At 43.1% G+C, this 21,599-nt stretch overlaps 1 protein-coding gene and 1 long non-coding RNA gene across 2 annotated transcripts in view; both read left to right on the top strand.

Annotated features, from left to right (window-relative positions):
- LOC128512212 (uncharacterized) overlaps positions 1-21,599 on the top strand; it is a 43,977-nt gene that overhangs the window by 15,595 nt on the left and 6,783 nt on the right. The gene's annotated exons all lie outside the window — the stretch shown is intronic.
- LOC128512219 (uncharacterized) lies at positions 18,061-20,798 on the top strand. Its single transcript, XR_008356266.1, has 3 exons — positions 18,061-18,196; positions 20,141-20,308; positions 20,734-20,798. It is a non-coding gene; the product is annotated as an uncharacterized LOC128512219 (long non-coding RNA).

The following is a 21,599-nucleotide window of genomic DNA, read 5'->3' as shown; positions in this document are numbered from 1 at the left end:
TCCAATGCAAAATTAAACAGAAAAGGTTGACCCTTAACTATTTATGCACCCACTACAAGCCCGCGGGCTCTTCAGATGCTGCGATCATTCTGTTACGTGTGCGGTATGGAGAGCTGCACCACGAGATGTGATAATTTTAATAAGATCCCTAACGCAGGTCACATCCCTAGCAAAAGAAACCTGAAAACACAAAAATAACAAGAGCTCAGCCATCCATGCGAGAGCTAAAAATAAAACTGAAGATCCTCTAGGCTTATGCCATTACCGAGGATTTGTTTGAGAGAGAGGGGTTTGTGTCTTTTTGTGTACACTTTATACTTAGCCTGAGAGGGAGGCAGAGGCTGGGTCTTTGCCTCTGTCTCTCGACTTTCTGCGTGCTTGTACTGTATTTTCTTTTTTTTCTCTTTGTCTTGGACCCTTATACCTAACCGATGCTACCTAAAAGATTGCATGAAGTGTGGGGGTATCAGGACCCTTAAATAAACACGCCAGCTGCGCCTCTGCTTGTTCAGAACTCCACCAGGTAGCAGCCTGCAGATCTGCCCGTTCCAAATAGAGCAAAGCATTTTCACACGGTTCTACCCCCTTTACAAATAAGATGTGACTCTTACTAGTAAAGTGAAAGTCTATCGACTACAGCTGGGTAAGACAGTGGACCATCGAGGAGAGGCCCATACTGTCATGCACACTCAATCGGCGACCGGCACTAGGACCCGGAAGTAAAGCGGTCGCGAACCAGGGAGTATAAAAGGAGTAAACAAACCACGATTTAACGCTCAGTCATTGAGTTTCGCCCATGTCGGTTGTGTTTTTCCCTTGCTCCCCTTTTGTGAGAGTTTTTACACTAAATCGCGTGGTTATCCAGCCTACTCGCTTAGTTCCGCGTTTGGGTTCACCCTCCACGCTACCCTAGGCTAATCGCTAAAGCTCCTGACACATACTATGGTTAAAGGATGACATGATTAGCCACCTGGTCTCAGTATTATGTAAATCATATTAATCAAATGATGCCATATCACCTATATTGTAGCACAACAATAATAGTGAGTCATCAAAACATCAGAAGAAGATGTAGTCACCACCATTCAAAAGTAGGTGCTCAAATATGTTTATTACAAATGATTTCAGGATATTGCATTTAAAATTAGTCTTATTTACACAAGGAATGGGAGGGTTGTTGTAGGAATAGTATAAATGCCAGAAATTGGGGTTTATTCCATTTATTTCGTTACTGTTATGCTGCATTAAAATTCTCCTTTTATTTGAGAATAGTTGAAGTCCTAATTTTTTTCTTTTTCAATTTCTTTTTTGAAAACACTCTTTAAAATGGGGGAAGCACTGAAGCCATGAGTAAAATTTACAAAATCTTTTCTGAAAGGCCAGGATGCTATTGCATCTAATGCCTTAATTTTTGGATATGGGTGATTTTGCTAACTATACTCATGGGTTATATCTCCCACTCTATTTTTCTCATTCTTTAAATAACATTTTAATAATTTTATTGGAATTTGAGGTTTCTGAAAAGAACATGTACACAAAAGAGGAACTGCTTTATAAACCTGTGGATTTTACAAGCTAATACACTTACTGTACATCAAAGTGTATGAGTTGGCACTCTCGTTCCCATCTTTAAATTTTTAGATATTGATCCTTTCTCGATGCAGCAAATTTTCTGAGCAAATTAATAATAATTTGCATGAATGAAAAGGAGGAAGAAGAAAAGGTTACGCGAAAATAAGAAAAAGCTTTAGAGGTAAATGTTGTGAAATGCTTCAAATGAACAGATTCTGCCTATAACAGGTCAGGGACAGTGAGGCTGGATCCAGCAGCGCACCACATCCCACATCATAATACATGCTGATGATGACCAACACGTCTCCCCTGATCTACCAGAGCCAAGTAAAAAGAATGGCAATCAAACAGAATAAAATTAGTAGCAGCATTAACATGTGCTAGTAACATGAGCTACTGCTGCTACTGATTTTATTTCAGCTTACCTGTTCAGTTTTATTGCCATTCCTTTTAAAATAGTGTCTTTATAGATTTATATGGTGTTTGTCTTGATGTTCTTTTTTTTTTCGTTTCTTTGACCCAATATATGTTCAGTGATACTTCAAATAACATGTTTAAATAGCATTGATTTCTGTATTGTGTTATATTTTTATACTAGTAACTGGTGTTAAAAATGTATCTCTACATGAATGTATATAACAATATACATATTGTAGGTGCATGTTATTCACAAGTTCTGACGCGTGTCTTTAGTTACACAGTGTCACTGACGACATCAGACGTTTCGTTGATTTCTTTGTCTCTTGTTTTATTATCAACATCAAAAACAACGGTTGTTACAGTTTCTTGCATAAATCCACTGTAGTCACGACAAGTCGCTTGCTGTGTTCTGTAGCTTCGATAGATTACAGTTACAACAACTTATTTTACTGTATTCCTTTTAGCTTACTGTCTCACGGTCAAAAGCTTGTGTGCTCCACACCTTTCTGTATCCTTCCGTGTCTTAACAACAACTACAACTAACGTGCGTGATAGACATGGAACTGCATAACTGTGGGATGATGTCACAGAACAACACATGAAATTATGTCACAATACAAATTATATGTGTAAGGGTCCTCCACTAGAGGTCACTGTTTTTATTTTGTAGTTTTTGTTGGCCGACTCAGTTTCCCAGCAGGCACCTCGGTCAGGTGATGCAGTGCACACCTAAACCGAGGTAGCCATCAATTAATCTATAAATAGCTGTTTAGACTGGGAAACTGGGTCGAGCATTTTTGGTGAAACCACTGTCAGTTATGTGGGCATTTTGGTTTGTTTTTATCTGTTTAATTTGTACTTTGATTTTAGTTGTGTTAACTTGGGCTCTCTTATTGGCAATGTCTTTGTGTATGTTTTGTGTGTCTGTGTTAGTGGAGCTGATTCAGTCCTGTCCTCCTGTGTTCTTGTGGTTAGCTAGAGCAGGTAAGCAGTTAGGTGTATGTGTGGCTAGGAGCATGATTAGCTAAATGCTATGTTGAGTTTATAGTACAGTTACAGTACTAGCATGCTTCTAGCCATAGTCCCTCTGTGTCTCTAGCTATCCTGTGTTTCCTCTCCCCCCGAGTTGCCCAGTCAGCCTAGCCTTTAGGTGTCCCCTAGCCTAGCCTTTGATGTGTCCTCAGCCTAGCCTTTGATGTGTCCTGAGCCTAGCCTTTGATGTGTCCTGAGCCTAGCCTATGATGGTGTCCTGAGCCTAGCCTATGATGGTGTCCTGAGCCTAGCCTATGATGGTGTCCTGAGCCTAGCCTTTGATGGTCCCCTAGCCTAGCCTATGATGGTCCCCTAGCCTAGCCTTTGATGGTCCCCTAGCCTAGCCTTTGAGGGTCCCCTAGCCTAGCCACTGGGTATCCCTTGTCTGTGTTTCCTCTCCCCCTAGCGTCCCAGTGTGCCTAGGTTTAGAGTGCGGTCCCTCCGGGCTTTGGAGTAACGACTAGCTTGTGAGTGCTGCCTCGCTTAGCCTTGGAGGGCTGCCTCGCCTAGCCACTGGGCAGTCTTTGTCTGTGTTTCTGTGCCCCTATTCCCTAGTGTGTTTAAGCTATTAGGTAAGTATAGCTTAGTGCATGTTGGGGCTGAAGACATGCTTAGCTAGGTGTATGTGTAGCTAACTGCCATGGTTAAGCAATGCTTAACCATGTTTAGCTAGAAGCCATGCCTAGCTGATTGCCATGTCTTTAGCCCTTGTCCTGTCCCTCTCTTGGTCTCCCGTGTCTCCCGTGTCTCCCGTGTCTTTAGTGTCTCTTGTGTCTCTAGTGTCTCCCGTGTCTCTAGTGTCTCCCGTTCTCCCTAGTGTCTCGTTTCAGCTCCACACCTCGTTTATGTCCTGTTGTGTTTGTCCCCCTGTTATGTGTCTCGCCGCAGGGCGTGTTAGGTGTCTCGCCGCAGGGCGTGTTAGGTGTCTCGCCGCAGGGCGTGTTAGGTGTCTCGCCGCAGGGCGTGTTAGGTGTCTCGCCGCAGGGCGTGTTAGGTGTCTCGCCGCAGGGCGTGTTAGGTGTCTCGCCGCAGGGCGTGTTAGGTGTCTCGCCGCAGGGCGTGTTAGGTGTCTCGCCGCAGGGCGTGTTAGGTGTCTCCCCTTGTCTGTGTCTTGCCAGAGAGCCCCTGTTAGCACAAAGTTAAGTATTGTTTAAGTTTGTTTGTTTCTTTGTTTGTATCTTTATTTATACTTTGTTTAACTATCATTAAAAAGACTCTTTTTTTGGTTACACCACTCCTCTGCATCTATGCCTGCTCCTTCCGCCCACGGCGTCAACACCTGCCAATACACCCAGATCGTGACAGAATGCTCGACCCATCAAGGCATAGCAGAGGGGGCTGGGACTTTAGACCCCTCAGCCTCACGTGGAGGCCACAGCTGCAGCACCCTTCAGCCTCACGTGGAGGCCACAGCTGCAGCACCCTTCGGCCTCACGTGGCGGTCACGGCTGCAGCACCCTTCGGCCTCACGTGGAGGTCCCGGCTGCAGCGTCGTCGTGCGCCTCACGGGGAGGTCCCGGCTGCAGCGTCGTCGTGCGCCTCACGGGGAGGTCCCGGCTGCAGCGTCGTCGAGCGCCTCACGGGGAGGTCCCGGCTGCAGCGTCGTCGAGCGCCTCACGGGGAGGTCCCGGCTGCAGCGTCGTCGAGCGCCTCACGGGGAGGTCCCGGCTGCAGCGTCGTCGAGCGCCTCACGCGGAGGTCCCGGCTGCAGCGTCGTCGAGCGCCTCACGGGGAGGTCCCGGCTGCAGCGTCGTCGAGCGCCTCACGGGGAGGTCCCAGCAACACCAGCAGGCCTCATGTGGAGGTCCCCACCTTCGTCCAGTAGCCCTTCTTCAAGGCTCGCCGCCTTCGGAGCGACACCCCAGCACAGCGTCCAGCACCCGGCTTCGATGTCGGGCACCCACCACTGCACGGCGGAGGAAAAGCCAGTACTGCATCGGCCGCCCGGATTGGGGGACAACACAGCACTGTCTTCAGGGGCTCTACTTCTCAGAGCAATACAGTGCTGCCCCCTCCGCCCGGCCTACAACAGCGATCCGGTGCTGCCTCCGCCACACGGTTGACTACGGGAGCTAGCCTGTCGGATGAAGGGACACCAGGGAAGTGCCTTGGGACCACCAATAGCGCTCCGGAGGAGCGGTTTAAGGGGGGGGGTACTGTAAGGGTCCTCCACTAGAGGTCACTGTTTTTATTTTGTAGTTTTTGTTGGCCGACTCAGTTTCCCAGCAGGCACCTCGGTCAGGTGATGCAGTGCACACCTGAACCGAGGTAGCCATCAATTAATCTATAAATAGCTGTTTAGACTGGGAAACTGGGTCGAGCATTTTTGGTGAAACCACTGTCAGTTATGTGGGCATTTTGGTTTGTTTTTATCTGTTTAATTTGTACTTTGATTTTAGTTGTGTTAACTTGGGCTCTCTTATTGGCAATGTCTTTGTGTATGTTTTGTGTGTCTGTGTTAGTGGAGCTGATTCAGTCCTGTCCTCCTGTGTTCTTGTGGTTAGCTAGAGCAGGTAAGCAGTTAGGTGTATGTGTGGCTAGGAGCATGATTAGCTAAATGCTATGTTGAGTTTATAGTACAGTTACAGTACTAGCATGCTTCTAGCCATAGTCCCTCTGTGTCTCTAGCTATCCTGTGTTTCCTCTCCCCCCGAGTTGCCCAGTGAGCCTAGCCTTTAGGTGTCCCCTAGCCTAGCCTTTGATGTGTCCTCAGCCTAGCCTTTGATGTGTCCTCAGCCTAGCCTTTGATGTGTCCTGAGCCTAGCCTTTGATGTGTCCTGAGCCTAGCCTATGATGGTCCCCTAGCCTAGCCTTTGATGGTCCCCTAGCCTAGCCTTTGAGGGTCCCCTAGCCTAGCCACTGGGTATCCCTTGTCTGTGTTTCCTCTCCCCCTAGCGTCCCAGTGTGCCTAGGTTTAGAGTGCGGTCCCTCCGGGCTTTGGAGTAACGACTAGCTTGTGAGTGCTGCCTCGCTTAGCCTTGGAGGGCTGCCTCGCCTAGCCACTGGGCAGTCTTTGTCTGTGTTTCTGTGCCCCTATTCCCTAGTGTGTTTAAGCTATTAGGTAAGTATAGCTTAGTGCATGTTGGGGCTGAAGACATGCTTAGCTAGGTGTATGTGTAGCTAACTGCCATGGTTAAGCAATGCTTAACCATGTTTAGCTAGAAGCCATGCCTAGCTGATTGCCATGTCTTTAGCCCTTGTCCTGTCCCTCTCTTGGTCTCCCGTGTCTCCCGTGTCTCCCGTGTCTTTAGTGTCTCTTGTGTCTCTAGTGTCTCCCGTGTCTCTAGTGTCTCCCGTTCTCCCTAGTGTCTCGTTTCAGCTCCACACCTCGTTTATGTCCTGTTGTGTTTGTCCCCCTGTTATGTGTCTCGCCGCAGGGCGTGTTATGTGTCTCGCCGCAGGGCGTGTTATGTGTCTCGCCGCAGGGCGTGTTAGGTGTCTCGCCGCAGGGCGTGTTAGGTGTCTCGCCGCAGGGCGTGTTAGGTGTCTCGCCGCAGGGCGTGTTAGGTGTCTCGCCGCAGGGCGTGTTAGGTGTCTCGCCGCAGGGCGTGTTAGGTGTCTCCCCTTGTCTGTGTCTTGCCAGAGAGCCCCTGTTAGCACAAAGTTAAGTATTGTTTAAGTTTGTTTGTTTCTTTGTTTGTATCTTTATTTATACTTTGTTTAACTATCATTAAAAAGACTCTTTTTGGTTACACCACTCCTCTGCATCTATGCCTGCTCCTTCCGCCCACGGCGTCAACACCTGCCAATACACCCAGATCGTGACAATATGTATGATACTTAATGCTTAACTAATAAACTGAAATAAGATAAACATAACAACAAATCACAAGAATGAAATATGGCCCTTACATTTCCAGCCCCTAATTGACAGGCAGGAAGACTGACAATTACACACATTTTTTGTTTTGTTGTTTTTTTTTTTTACAATTGGGCCACAACATTTACTATTGGATTAAAATTTGAATTAACTTTCCTAACACTTTAGAATTAACTTTCTTAACACTTTAGACATTTGTTAACGGTTTAACTTAAGGTATTCATATCGCTGCGTGGCTCAATTGTCCACCCACTTCAGGCAGATCTTACAGAAATGTTTGCAAAGAGTCAGAGGCAACATTCCTTACCTCCGCGCAACGTTCCTCCATTCTATGGTGACCCTCGAGTTCACGTCCTTCGTAAGAGCCTTTAAACATGCCATCGAAACCAACACTGATAGCAATCATGAAAGGCTGTTCTTTCTCGAGCAGTATACTGAAGGACAGCCTAAGGACCTAGTGAGAAGCTGCCTGCTCATGCCAGAACATCGTGGCTACGCAGAGGCTATGAAACTGTTACATGACAATTTCGGAAATAGACAAATAATCGCTACAACGCTGATGCAAAAGGCACTCAACTGGCCGGAAATAAAGTCAGAGGACGGAAAGTCGCTAAAAACTTTCTCCCTGTTCCTAGTAGAATGTTACAATACCATGTCAAGCATCGATTACATGGATGAGCTAGACAATGCTACCAACTTGAGAGGTGTTGCCTCAAAACTGCCCTACAAATTGCGTGAAAAATGGAGAAGCCACGTATACAAGTACGAGGAGCGCAATCAGGAAAGAGCTAAGTTCGTGCAGCTGATGAAATTCGTAGAACGAGAAGCAAAGGTAATGTCCAACCCACTCTTTGGAGACCTGAACGTTTCGACTAGTGGTAAAAAACACAGCAGCAAATCCTCTCCAGGATTCAAGCAAAAAATTTAAGAAAAGAGGGGCAGCAGCTTTGCGACCGGCGTAAAACAGGTTGGTAAAAATCATAGAGACTCAATCACAGTAAAGAGTAGTGGTGCATTAGTTATTAGTGCCTTCACTAAACCTTGTGCATCCTGTGGGCAAGATCACACCCTAGACGAATGCCACAAGTTTAACAATGAGACATACAAGGTCAAATTGGACTTTCTAAAAAAGAATGGATTCTGCTTTGGCTGTTTAGTAAAAGGACATTTAAGCAAAGACTGCACGAAGAAAATTACCTGTCAGTTGTGCTCAAAGAAACATCCTCATCCCATGCTACACATTGCAGCAAAAGACACAGCTCAAGCGATCGCAAAGGCTGACGAAACCGAACCAGTTCAAACATTGCCTGTTACAGCGAGTCACGAAACGAGTGCGTGTATCGGGGCTGGAGATGACTGTATTCTCTCCATAGTACCTGTTAAAATAAAGTCCAAAACAGGCAACAAGACAGTAGAAGTATATGCCTTTATGGACCCAGGTAGCTCTGCTACCTTTTGTACAGAGTCATTAGCAAGGCGATTAAACGTACAAGGTAAAAAAATTGACATCATGTTAAGCACCATAAACGCGAGGAAACAAGTAGAAAGTTACGTGCTTACTGACCTAGAGGTTAGCAGTCTGGAAGAAAACACCTTTGTTGAACTCCCCAAAGTGTTCACACAAAAGAGTATCCCAGTCTCAGTGGAAAACATTCCACAACAGCACGACATCGATAAGTGGCCATACCTCAGCGAAGTAAAACTGCCTTACATTAATGCTGGAGTTGAAATTCTCATAGGTAACAAAGAGCACAGGCTCCTAGAACCATGGCGAGTGATTAACAGCAGGCACAATGGGCCATATGCAGTAAAGACTGCTCTCGGATGGACCATAAATGGACCTCTTCGAGAGTCGGTCGAGGAAGGCACATGTGACAATGAGCAAGTGAAACGGGATATGGAGTTGTCTCATATATTAGGTTAGTAAATGCTGATGGACTTACACACTGTGCATTCATGATGGGGAATTCTCGCGTAGCGCCCTTGAAACAAACTACTATCCCCCGAATGGAATTGACAGCGGCAGTGGTCGCCGTAAACAACGACAAAATGTTGAAAGGTCAACTGGAAATAGAACTGCTGGACTCTGTGTTTTGGACCGACAGCACAACTGTCTTGAGATACGTTGTTAATGAAAAACTTCGCTTTAAAACCGTTGTCGCTAACAGAATCTCCATCATACGAGAGTCAACCAAGCCACAGCAGTGGAGGTACTTCAACACTTAAAAAAACCCAGCTGACGCTGCTTCCAGAGGAGTTTCCTGTGAAAAATTCATGAAAAACAACAATTGGATCCATGGTCCCCCCTTTCTTAAAACACCAGAGAGTAAATGGCCTGAAAACATTCACGATCTGTCGACGAAAGAGGATGACATTGAGATTAAACACTCAGCCTCAGCGAATCTCGTAAAAACTACAGAGAGCACAGATGCCGTGAGTAAACTGATTAACTATCACTCTGACTGGTATAAGTTAAAAAGATCCGTTGCCTGGATTCTTTGCGTTAAAGATATGCTTAAACAGAGAACAAAAATGATTAAGGGACAGGCAAACAACTCAATAACAGAAAACCATAAGTCTCTAACAATTAAGGACTTAACAAGGGCAGAAAACGAAGTCATTAAGTTCGTTCAAAACCAAAAATTCAAAGACGAAATTTCCATGTTACAAAAGGGTAATGCTTCCGTAAAAAGAAACAGTTGTCTCTCCAAACTAGATCCAGTACTGCAGGATGGAGTGCTAAGAGTTGGAGGACGTCTTGGTAGGTCTGCAATGCCTGAGCATGCAAAACACCCTGTCATTATACCCAAAGACTCACACATTACAACCCTAATCTTAAGAAACACTCACGAACAGGTCGGACATTGTGGAAGGAATTACATGCTTTCAAAATTGCGGCAGAAATACTGGATTCCGACAGCAAATTCCCTTGTGAGAAAGTTTCTGTCCAGTTGTGTGACATGCAGAAAGATCAGAGCGAAGAATAGTGAACAAAAAATGTGTGTAATTGTCAGTCTTCCTGCCTGTCAATTAGGGGCTGGAAATGTGGGCCATATTTCATTCTTGTGATTTGTTGTTATGTTTATCTTATTTCAGTTTATTAGTTAAGCATTAAGTATCATACATATAATTTGTATTGTGACATCATTTCATGTGTTGTTCTGTGACATCATCCCACAGTTATGCAGTTCCATGTCTATCACGCACGTTAGTTGTAGTTGTTGTTAAGACACGGAAGGATACAGAAAGGTGTGGAGCACACAAGCTTTTGACTTTATTGTAGGTGCATGTTATTCACACGTTCTGACGCGTGTCTTTAGTTACACAGTGTCACTGACGACATCAGACGTTTCGTTGATTTCTTTGTCTCTTGTTTTATTTTCAACATCAAAAACAACGGTTGTTACAGTTTCTTGCATAAATCCACTGTAGTCACGACAAGTCGCTTGCTGTGTTCTGTAGCTTCGATAGATTACAGTTACAACAACTTATTTTACTGTATTCCTTTTAGCTTACTGTCTCACGGTCAAAAGCTTGTGTGCTCCACACCTTTCTGTATCCTTCAGATACAGTTATGCAGTTCCATGTCTATCACGCACGTTAGTTGTAGTTGTTGTTAAGACACGGAAGGATACAGAAAGGTGTGGAGCACACAAGCTTTTGACCGTGAGACAGTAAGCTAAAAGGAATACAGTAAAATAAGTTGTTGTAACTGTAATCTATCGAAGCTACAGAACACAGCAAGCGACTTGTCGTGACTACAGTGGATTTATGCAAGAAACTGTAACAACCGTTGTTTTTGATGTTGAAAATAAAACAAGAGACAAAGAAATCAACGAAACGTCTGATGTCGTCAGTGACACTGTGTAACTAAAGACACGCGTCAGAACGTGTGAATAACATGCACCTACAATAAAGTCAAAAGCTTGTGTGCTCCACACCTTTCTGTATCCTTCCGTGTCTTAACAACAACTACAACTAACGTGCGTGATAGACATGGAACTGCATAACTGTGGGATGATGTCACAGAACAACACATGAAATGATGTCACAATACAAATTATATGTATGATACTTAATGCTTAACTAATAAACTGAAATAAGATAAACATAACAACAAATCACAAGAATGAAATATGGCCCTTACACATATAATGTATAAAATAATACTGTTATAGGCTAACATCATACATTTTTGTAGTCCTTTTGCACATGCGCGGGTGCGTTACAATAATAATAATATGAATAAATTACTACTTATAATATTAATAATAATTCTGAATGAAAATGATGAATAAATACATATCAGTTTGAACTAGACACGTTTATGATCTCTGTCGCTTGCTGTCAATAGGCGCCTAAGAGACATAACATTTTTCGGCTTCAGTAGACACACAATACTTTAGACTGAAACACGACTGCCCCCTACAGGTATTGAAGGGCATTTTCACAGCTTGCCGCGCGCAGGAAAAGGGATCCCTTTTCCGAAAACGTGCGTTTTTTAAAGGCCAGATCTGTAGGAGGGGGCAATAGCCCAGTGTAGTGGGGGCCACCCCCCGTTGCGGCCCCAGACCATGTAAAAGCTGCTCTGACTTACGCCACTAGCTGATGCGGTGGATGTAAATCTGAAGAGCAGGTACTGGACAAAGTAAGTGAAGTCTTTCCTGCTCCGAAGCTGTAAAGGTGGAGGACAGAAGGCTTCAAAACAATAGGATGCATATTGGCAAATGTGTGCGAAGAGGACCAACCCTCCCCGTCACACACTTGCTGCAAGGGAATACCTCCTGCTAGTGCAATTGATGAGGCGATTCCCCTGGTTGAATGAGCCCTGATTCCTAGAGGCGAAGTGAGTCCACGCGCCTCATAGGAGAGGGCAATAGCATCTCTTACGCAGCTTGCGGCTTCAACACATGTAAAAGATGCTCTGACTTACGCCACTGGCTAATGCGGTGGACGTAAATCTGAAGAGCACGTACTGGACACAGTAAGTGAAGTCTCTCCTGCTCCGAAGCTGTAAGGCGGGGGACAGAAGGCTTCAAAAACAATAGGGATCTCCGATCCTCTTACAAAGGTAACACCATTTAGAAAAACCATCTTAAGGGTCAGAAACCTGAGGCGCTGACTCTAGTGGTTCAACAAGGAGGCACAAGCCAGAGGACAAATTTTTCCTGCAGAAACTCCAGCACTGACACAATTCGGCAGTGGACTGGGTCTACATGCTTCGTCATGCACCAACTTTCAAATACATTCTATTTGAGGGGAGGCAGCCCTAGCACTTAGAATAGTCTTAATTACGCTGGCTGGAAGACCAGCTTGACTTAGTTGGTCCTGTTCAGGGCACTAGGACATGGTAGTCTCAACTGCTGGAGGAAGTGCTTTAGGGCCATGATTTTGAGGCAATTGATGTGCCGCGCAAAAAGATGGCCTCTCCAGCTTCCTTGGGCTGGACGGTCATCTAAGACCGCACCCCAGCCCATGAGGGAAGCGTCTGTCGTTAGTATCTGCGACGACAAGACAAACTTGGAGTGGGACCCAGAGTCAGAAACCGGGGTCTGAGCGACATAGGTAGGGTATGAAGCACCTGGCGCGTAGCCCTTATTGGGGATTGGCCCTAGAGTAAAATCCCCTGGTTCTTAGCCACAACTGAAATGCTCTCATGTGCAGAAGGCCCAAAGGTGTCACTGTGAATACAGCTGCCATGAGAGCTAAGATCTCTGAAAGTGATGGTCACTTTCTGGTCTAGCTTGATTTCCTTGACGGTGTTGAGAATGGTTTCGACACGAGCGGGAGACAGCTGTGCCCGCTTACGCTCAAATTCCATGTGACACCCAAAAATGTTGTCCTCTAAACAGGAAAGAGCATGCTTTCATGGCATTGGATCTCAATCCTAGGAAACAAAGATTAGCTAGAACGACATGTTGATGTCGAAGCGCTAGCTACTGAGACTGGGCCAGCCAGTCATGTAATTCAATACGGATGTTCTGGAGTCGTAAGAGCCAGAACTACATCCATGTATTTTGTGTATGTGCGGGTGAAAGGGCTAGACCAAATGGAAGGACCCGATACTGGTAAGCTTCGCCCCCGAAAGCGAACCTCAGGAACCTCCTGTGTTGTGGCAATATTTCTATTGATTCATTTTTAGATAGCGGTAAGCCCGCAAAATCAAAAAAATTGGATGGAGCCTTGGACCTCGTAGCCCCCCGTTCCTCTTGCGCACTTTCCGGTTTCATGGAAGTGGAGACCACGCCATTGAAACGCGGAGGGTGATGTGAGAACTGAATCCTGTAGTTTCTCTGTACAGTGCTTAGTACCCAAGGAAATATACTTGGCAGTAGCTTCCACGCTGCCAGTTCCTCTGAAAGGGGCAAAGCTCAGCGGCTTGGTTAAACGGGGGGGATGTTAGATGTTCGGCAATCTGAAACATGGCAGGAAAAACCCGAAGAACTAACATTTTATTGGAGACTGGAGTTGCCCGAAACACCAGTGGTGGCGGAGCAAGAACACCAACCTCCTGGGGGTGCCAGGGAGAACACTTCATTCTTTAAAAGGAATTCTGCGTGCCTCTCCCCATTGGGGGGCCACCCCCCACGGTCCTGGGCACATGAACCTCAGGGCTTCTTTGTGAAGACAATATGCCAGTCTGACCTCTTTTGAGGTGGATTGCGTGACGCACTCCAATCTTGCGAGGGGGTGCTTAGCTCAAAAACACTCTCCTTGTGTGTTTCACGCCTCGCAACAGTCAGACCCGGTCGAGACTGAGTGGCCGACAGTCCCGACTCTTGAGCAAGGCGGGGAAGAAATTTCCCGAAGGCTTGTTATATAACTTCGCCTCATGAACTTTTGTGGCGACCGAGTTAACGACATCGCCAAGTAGGCCGGGAGGCGAGATGGGGCATCGAGGAGGAATTCACGATTGTTGTCCCTGAGATTCAACCACAAGTGCTTCTCCGCGGAGACCATAGCAGCCATAAAATGGCTGATAGCACGAGCCGTCTGCTTTGTTGCACGAAGAGACAAGTCTGTGGCCCGGCGTGAGTCCAATACGCCTTACCTTGCAGAGCCCCGCCAGTACTCAAGTCTCTCAGCAGGTCAGCCTGGTAGGCATGCAAAACCGCCATGGTGTGCAATGGAGCACCAACCTGACCTGCTGCCTGAAAAGCTTTTTCCTCCAGGGAAGATAAAAAGTTTACACAGCTTGAAAGGAAGTAATAGCTTTTCACAACCGGCAACATGACAAGATGTTCCCATAACGTTTTCACGCAGCATCGAGTGTAGCCTTTGAAAGGGAACTGAAATTATTCTCTGATATTATCAGATAATTCAACTACTAATTTTCAGTGCTCTGTCATTTCGAGGGAGTTTATTTTAGGATATTTAGATTACACTGACATTTAATAAATTCACTGCAATTCTATTGTATCATTTTCATTTCAAAATTTATCCACATAGGGTTTTTATTTGTGGATTCTGGGACTTACCAATGTCTGCAGTATGGGTAAAATAATGCCCTTTCAGAAAAGCTAACAGACCTTTAAACACAAAAGTGAATAAGGATTTCATTACTTTTAAACTTCATAGTAATGGCTAACCTCAGCTTGTTGGTCTAAGTGACCACTAGCTCAAACTGGGACAGTGCTCTGCCCATTAATCCATGCTACTATTACCAAGCAAATTGGAATATATATATATATATATATATATATATATAGATATATATATATATATATATATATATATATATATAAATACACATATATATATATATATATATATATATATATACAGTGGTGTGAAAAACTATTTGCCCCGTTCCTGATTTCTTATTTTTTTGCATGTTTGTCACACAAAATGTGTCTGATCATCAAGCACATTTAACTATTAGTCAAAGATAACACAAGTAAACACAAAATGCAGTTTTTAAATGATCGTTTTTATTATTTAGGGAGAAAAAAAATCCAAACCTACATGGCCCTGTGTGAAAAAGTAATTGCCCCTGAAAAATTGGTTGAGCCATAATAATAATTGGTTGACCCCTAATAACTGGTTCAGCCACCCTTAGCAGCAATAACTGCAATCAAGCGTTTGCGATAACTTGCAACGAGTCTTTTACAGCGCTCTGGAGGAATTTTGGCCCACTCATCTTTGCAGAATTGTTGTAATTCAGCTTCATTTGAGGGTTTTCTAGCATAAACCGCCTTTTTAAGGTCATGCCACAACATCTCAATAGGATTCAGGTCAGGACTTTGACTAGGCCACTCCAAAGTCTTCATTTTGTTTTTCTTCAGCCATTCAGAGGTGGATTTGCTAGTGTGTTTTGGGTCATTGTCCTGCTGCAGCACCCAAGATCGCTTCAGCTTGAGTTGACGAACAGATGGCCGGACATTCTCCTTCAGGATTTTTTGGTAGACAGTAGAATTCATGGTTCCATCTATCACAGCAAGCCTTCCAGGTCCTGAAGCAGCAAAACAACCCCAGACCATCACACTACCACCACCATATTTTACTGTTGGTATGATGTTTATTTTCTGAAACGCTGTGTTACTTTTACGCCAGATGTAACAGGACACGCACCTTCCAAAAAGTTCAACTTTTGTCTCGTCGGTCCACAAGGTATTTTCCCAAAAGTCTTGGCAATCATTAAGATGTTTTTTTTAGCAAAATTGAGACGAGCCTTTTTGTTCTTTTTGCTTAAAAGTGGTTTGCGCCTTGGAAATCTGCTATGCACGCCATTTTTTCCCAGTCTCTTTCTTATGGTGGAGTCGTGAACACTAATCTTAATTGAGGCAAGTGAGGCCTGCAGTTCTTTAGATGTTGTCCTGGGGTCTTTTGTGGCCTCTCTGAGTTGTTTCTGCGCTCTTGGGGTAATTTTGGTCGGCCGGCCACTCCTGGGAAGGTTCACCACTGTTCCATGTTTTTGCCATTTGTGGATAATGGCTCTTACTGGATTCCCAAAGCTAGAGTTTGCTGGAGTCCCAAAGCTAGAAATGGCTTCATAACCTTTACCAGACTAATTCATCTCAATTACTTTTGTTCTCATTTGTTCCTGAATTTCTTTGGATCGTGGCATGATGTCTAGCTTTTGGGGTGCTTTTAGTCTACTTCTCTGTGTCAGGTAGCTTCTATTTAAGTGATTTCTTGATTGAAACAGGTGTGGCAGTAATCAGGCCTGGGGGTGACTACAGAAATTGAACTCAGGTGTGATAAACCACAGTTAAGTTATTTTTTTACAATGGGGGCAATCACTTTTTCACACAGGGCCATGTAGATTTGGAGTTTTTTTTTCTCCCTTAATACCATAAACCTTCATTTAAAAACTGCATTTTGTTTTCAATTATGTTATCTTTGACTAATAGTTAACGGTTTTTGATGAGCAGAAACATTTAAGTGTGACAAACATGCAAAAGAATAAGAAATCAGGAAGGGGGCAAATAGTTTTTCACACCACTGTAGTTACTTCAAAAGAAGTGCCAGACATTTGAACAATTTTAAGAATTTGTGTCGCACCCTTTCTGAAAGGCATCAGTTATTTCAGGCCTATTTGGCAGCTGGATGTTGTCCACCCATCTTGCAAATGAAAGACAGTTCTCGATTTTATTTTGAGCTTTACAGTGAAACCATCAAAGATGCAATCGGTCAGTTCAACTTTACTGAAACACAGACAAAGGTTTCTGTAGAAATACAGTATAAAGGAACTATATTCAAAAAGGGACAACTGGTTGTCATTCAAAATGAAGACAAAGTGGAGTTTGGTGAACTTTTGCTCATGTTTATCACAGAGGAGCGTGTTGATTTGCTGACCAGGGTGTTCATGGCTGATTTTCTTCCTAAATATCATTTGTACTCACTGAGAAACACCAGTGAAAGGGTTTATTGTCTGAACATTGAAGACTTGCCTGACTTTTATCCATTGACATCTTACGTGTTGCAGGGATTTAGGGTAGTTCAATTAAAACACAGTGGAGTGTCTCATTAGCTCATTATAAATCTTGCATGTTGTATTGAATTTTATTAATAATTAATGCTAAAACTAAAATAATGCAAATCCAAATGTTATATTTTTTGTATCATAATATTTAACTATTTGTTAGCATACATTAACACAGGTCGTATGTTAAAGGGACATTTTTTTTTACCCCACAATTACAATTGTCATTTACTTATTCTCAAGCATTCCTAAAGTTGTATGAGAAAACTTGTATCTGCCTGGGGCCAGATAAGTAAGTACATTTCATTTTATAATTCATAATGTATAAAAATGTAAATGTGTTTAAATGTTTTGTTTTCATAAGTACTTGTAGAATACAGTACTGATAGCTTGTCAAGTTCTAGAGAGAGCAGCAGTGGCAGTCTCTCATTTTCATTTTCATCATCCCCATCAAGTGGCAAGGCATTCACAGTTGATTTAGACTGGGCCGACAATTTTAAGATTCCATGGCAGAAGTTTTCAGAAGAACTCATCCAGTGTTTTGAAAGGAAGAAAAGACCAAATCCAAGATTACGGCGATATATGGTCAGAATTGTCGTGTCTGAAATGATGAAGTTATGTGACAGTCCCAGTAAACAAAGCTCTACAGCAATTGCCAAAAAGATGGTGGCCAAGTACCCAGCATCTTTGCAGGATGTCATTGAAGGTGATATAGTTGGTTCAGGGTATTATTCGCTTGTCAAGCAAATTCAAAATCGAATAGAAAATGTGAAGAGACCCAGCGTGCCGAAAATCAGAAAACGCAACAGAACAGAAGACTCTGACACAGAGGAGATTTCTGCTGAACAAAAGGCAGTGGTTCAAGACACACATGGTTGTGTGAATTGGGAATTGAAATGTATGCCGCTTAAAGAGACTAAAGAGAGCCAGTTAAATAGACAAGAACAGATAAAGATAATTTCTAAAACAACAATTGTTGACCCAGAAGAAGTGAGTAATCTTCTGAAAGCAACATACTACTCTCAACGCAAATACATAAACAATGGTGCAAACATAAAACAACTTTGTGAGAAGTGGCCTTTTCTATTCCAAGAGGTTGGTATGTGTGCACACTTCAAACAGCTAACTGGAATTGATCTAAAGGAGATGTTCTTTAAAAGCTTGGATGAAAAGGGACAACGGCTTCTGAACTTTCTTAAAACCTCTGGTGCAGAAAAGAAGAAAAAAGTACTGCAAACTGCTGCAAAACTAAGTTATGAGGGCTCAAATTAAGGGATGTTGTGAAGATTTGAAAGATGTGGTGCTTCTTCTGCTTGCCTACTTTGATGAAAAGGAAGAAATTATGTTTCATTATGTGGAAGATTCTTGCCTTGTTGAAGATGTGGAGGTAGACAAATTACCAGCAACACCCTGCATCATTGTCTGTGGTAAATTTAAAGGGATCATCCAGAAACATGTTTCAGTAAATGTTAATATTGTAGCGTTTTTACGCCGGAAAAAATACTGGAGAGACGAGTGAGCTTATTTACTGCCCAATGCAATGGCTGGGAGTACTTTATTAGCACACAGCAGGTATGGCATGAGCAGCACCTTCACTCAGGAGCCTACATCCAATTCAGCACTAGCTTGAACTAGAGCACATTTCACACGTCACACACCCACACACACAAACAGGGCCGAAGCCACTAACCCAAACACGTTTCCCCATCATGGTGAATACACCGACATCTTCGCAAGGCATGCTGGTCGTCAGCCGCCGCCCCGCCCACGCCACAATATGATCTTTAGGGTCCTAATGAAAAGTTTGTAATATATTTAATTAAAAATTCTCAATGGTTGTCTAAAAAAAAACACTACTTTTAACTGGTAAAAACTAGCTCTGTTATCAGCAACCTATTTCAGTGCATGTTTCTTTAAATGCTTATGATCTCTGCTGAGCCCGCCCCCCCAGTTCTGTGGGGCGTGTCTTCACAACACACGTGGGGTATAGCCACGGAAGTGTAGTCCAGTGCGGGCAATGCTTTGGACTGCATTACCCACAAAGCATTGCCCACAACGTAGTGCTTTGTGGGTAATGCAGTCCAAATTGGAAAACCCTGGTATATAGAGCCTGAGCCTGTTTTCTTAAGTAGTTTTTGGTTTGATTTAAATACGGAACCTACGCGGAAGTTTGTAATATCGCCTGACAACGCAGAAATTAAAAGAATGGACATGCATCGACTCGATATGTCTTTCTCATTACTGCATGGGCATGAATTAATGGGCTGTTACGCTGCCGCGAGCAACAACAACATAAAGCGGAGAAACTTACTAGAGAAATACGGACGCGATGTGTTTACTGATGTGTTTACATGACTTCTTAATCTTCGACAGACATTGTTATAAACCATCTAACGTTACAGGTAAGCATAATATAGTTTTCCGACTACGTACACAGTTTGCAACTAGACAATCACCTTAATGCATTGTTTATTATAAACGGGCGATTAGGGATTATATAGAGACGGATGTACACAGAGAAGAAGCCATAACCATGTTCTATGAGAGTGTAAGTTAACTTACACTCCGCATTCATCGTGATTATTAGAAAAGGCGATCTGCAAAGATTCATAGAAAAATAAATTACTCACCGAGCCTGGTGAAGATGAAGCAGGAACACGAAGCGTTAGTACAGATCCATTTTTTAGGAGCTGCTTCCTAGTAAAACCTGCTTTATATTGACCCGCGTTTATAAAGCAGTCTGGTAAAAAATGATTATCACAAACATGAACGCATTTAGGTAAATCGGCGGGGACGTTAGCTTTAAAAACTAAATTCAGCCACTGCGTCCTCAGTGGCTCAGATATCGGTAGTGAATGATGACTGCTGTGTTCGCTATTACACACAACAACTGTACAACACACTCGCTTAGGCGCCATTTTGCTCCAGCGCGAAAAACAATGGCCGACAGCTTCTTCTCACTCGGGGCGGGTCTTTGCTAAAACACCAGTGTCAATCAACTAGTGTAGGAGCGGCCTCTTTTGGTGTGGCGTCACAGTGACAGGCATTTGCGATTGGCCTGATTTCAGAAGGGGCATGTTATTGTAATAAATGAAAAGAAAACCACTGGGCTGCTCTTTATCATCGTAGAGTGGTTGTGTACGCACAGTTCAGTCCAAACAGCTTAAAAAAGTGCATGAAGGCCTGTATGACCCCTTTAAATGAATAACATTTATTGTCATATTTTACAAATTAATAGAGATGGTTACAGTTAAAGATTTGCAGTTAACATATAAGAATGGCTGGTTGTAAATGTCAGCACACTGGAATTAAAGCTCGAAAATGTATTATATTAAAACCAAAAAAAGTATTATATGTTTTTTTGTCTATAGGATCTTCCTGCTATACATCAAACCTATTCATGCTGAGTATCGACCAAAAGATCACCACTCCACACATTCCTACATTTATCTCTGCAATATGCATGATGTTTCGCAGTTATACTGTTTTAACATTCATTATTTTTTGGAACTGTGTTCTACTCTGGAGTTCATGCAAAGGTAAGCATTAAACCTTTTGTTTTACAAGATGATGTATTAATACTGTACAGTAAGGTCTCATTTGTTAATATTAATGTATTAACTAACAATGAGAGTTACATTTGCTACAGTATTTATGAACCTCTGTTTTAAATGTACAGTATGTTTTAATTTAAATAATGAATTAGTATTTATCTGAGATTAATAAATGCTGTAGAGATATGGTTAAAAGTATAGTTCATCCAAAACAATGAGTCATTTACACACCCTAACGTCGTTCCTTTAAAACTTACACAGGTTTAGCACAAATAAATGGTAAATAATGACAGAATTTTCATTTTTGGGTAAACCATCTCTTTAATCTTTAATATAATCAGTATATTTAATTAATATTAATATTTAATCAGTGTATATTAAGTCTTGCTTCTTTTTTTGTTGTTGTTTAGGTGCTTCTTCAGCATAAATCCAGAGAAGGGCACCAAAGTTGAATCGAGAAAAAACAAGAAACAGCTCATTTTACACAAACTGTTAACCCCAGAGTCCTTAAACTCATAGCAGACCTGGCTGATCATGAGTGGAGAGCAGATTAAGGTTGGGCAAAAACCTTTTTTGACAGTTGTCAAGCAATCCTGACCTTTAGTTAAAGTTTTAATCATTATTTTTAGTTTTCAGACAAAAAAAAAACTTTCTCCTTCCTTGTGTAAAGAAGTGTTATGTACATCTTGAATGACCCATGGGTAAGTAATGTATCAGAATTTTTAAGTAATAATTCATATTTGAAAGATTTGTATGATTGTACTTTTCATACTTGTCGGAGGAGAAGTGTATTGGTGCCAATTTTTAAGAACAAGGGTGATGTGCAAAGCTGTGGCAATTACAGAGGTATAAAGCTAATGAGCCAGACAATGAAGCTGTGGGAAAGAGTAGTGGAAGCTAGGTTAAGGGCAGAGGTGAGCATTTGTGAGCAGCAATATGGTTTTATGCCTAGAAAGAGTACATCAGATGCAGTATTTGCTTTGAGGATGCTGGCGGAGAAGTACAGAGAAGGTAACAGGGAGTTGCATTGTGTCTTTTTAGATTTAGAGAAAGCGTATGACAGGGTGCCGAGAGAGGAGCTGTGATATTGTATGAGGAAGTCTGGAGTGGCAGAGAAGTATGTTAGAGTGGTGCAGGACATGTATGAGAGCTGTAAGACAGTGGTGAGATGTGCTGTAGGGGTGACAGAAGAGTTCAAGGTGGAGGTGGGTCTGCATCAAGGATCGGCTCTAAGCCCCTTTTTGTTTGCTCTGGTGATGGACAGGATGACAGATGT

Source organism: Clarias gariepinus, chromosome 24 (genome assembly GCF_024256425.1).
Source record: "Clarias gariepinus isolate MV-2021 ecotype Netherlands chromosome 24, CGAR_prim_01v2, whole genome shotgun sequence".
In the NCBI taxonomy this organism is placed as follows: domain Eukaryota; kingdom Metazoa; phylum Chordata; class Actinopteri; order Siluriformes; family Clariidae; genus Clarias; species Clarias gariepinus.
This window is presented reverse-complemented; position numbering and strand designations above follow the sequence as displayed.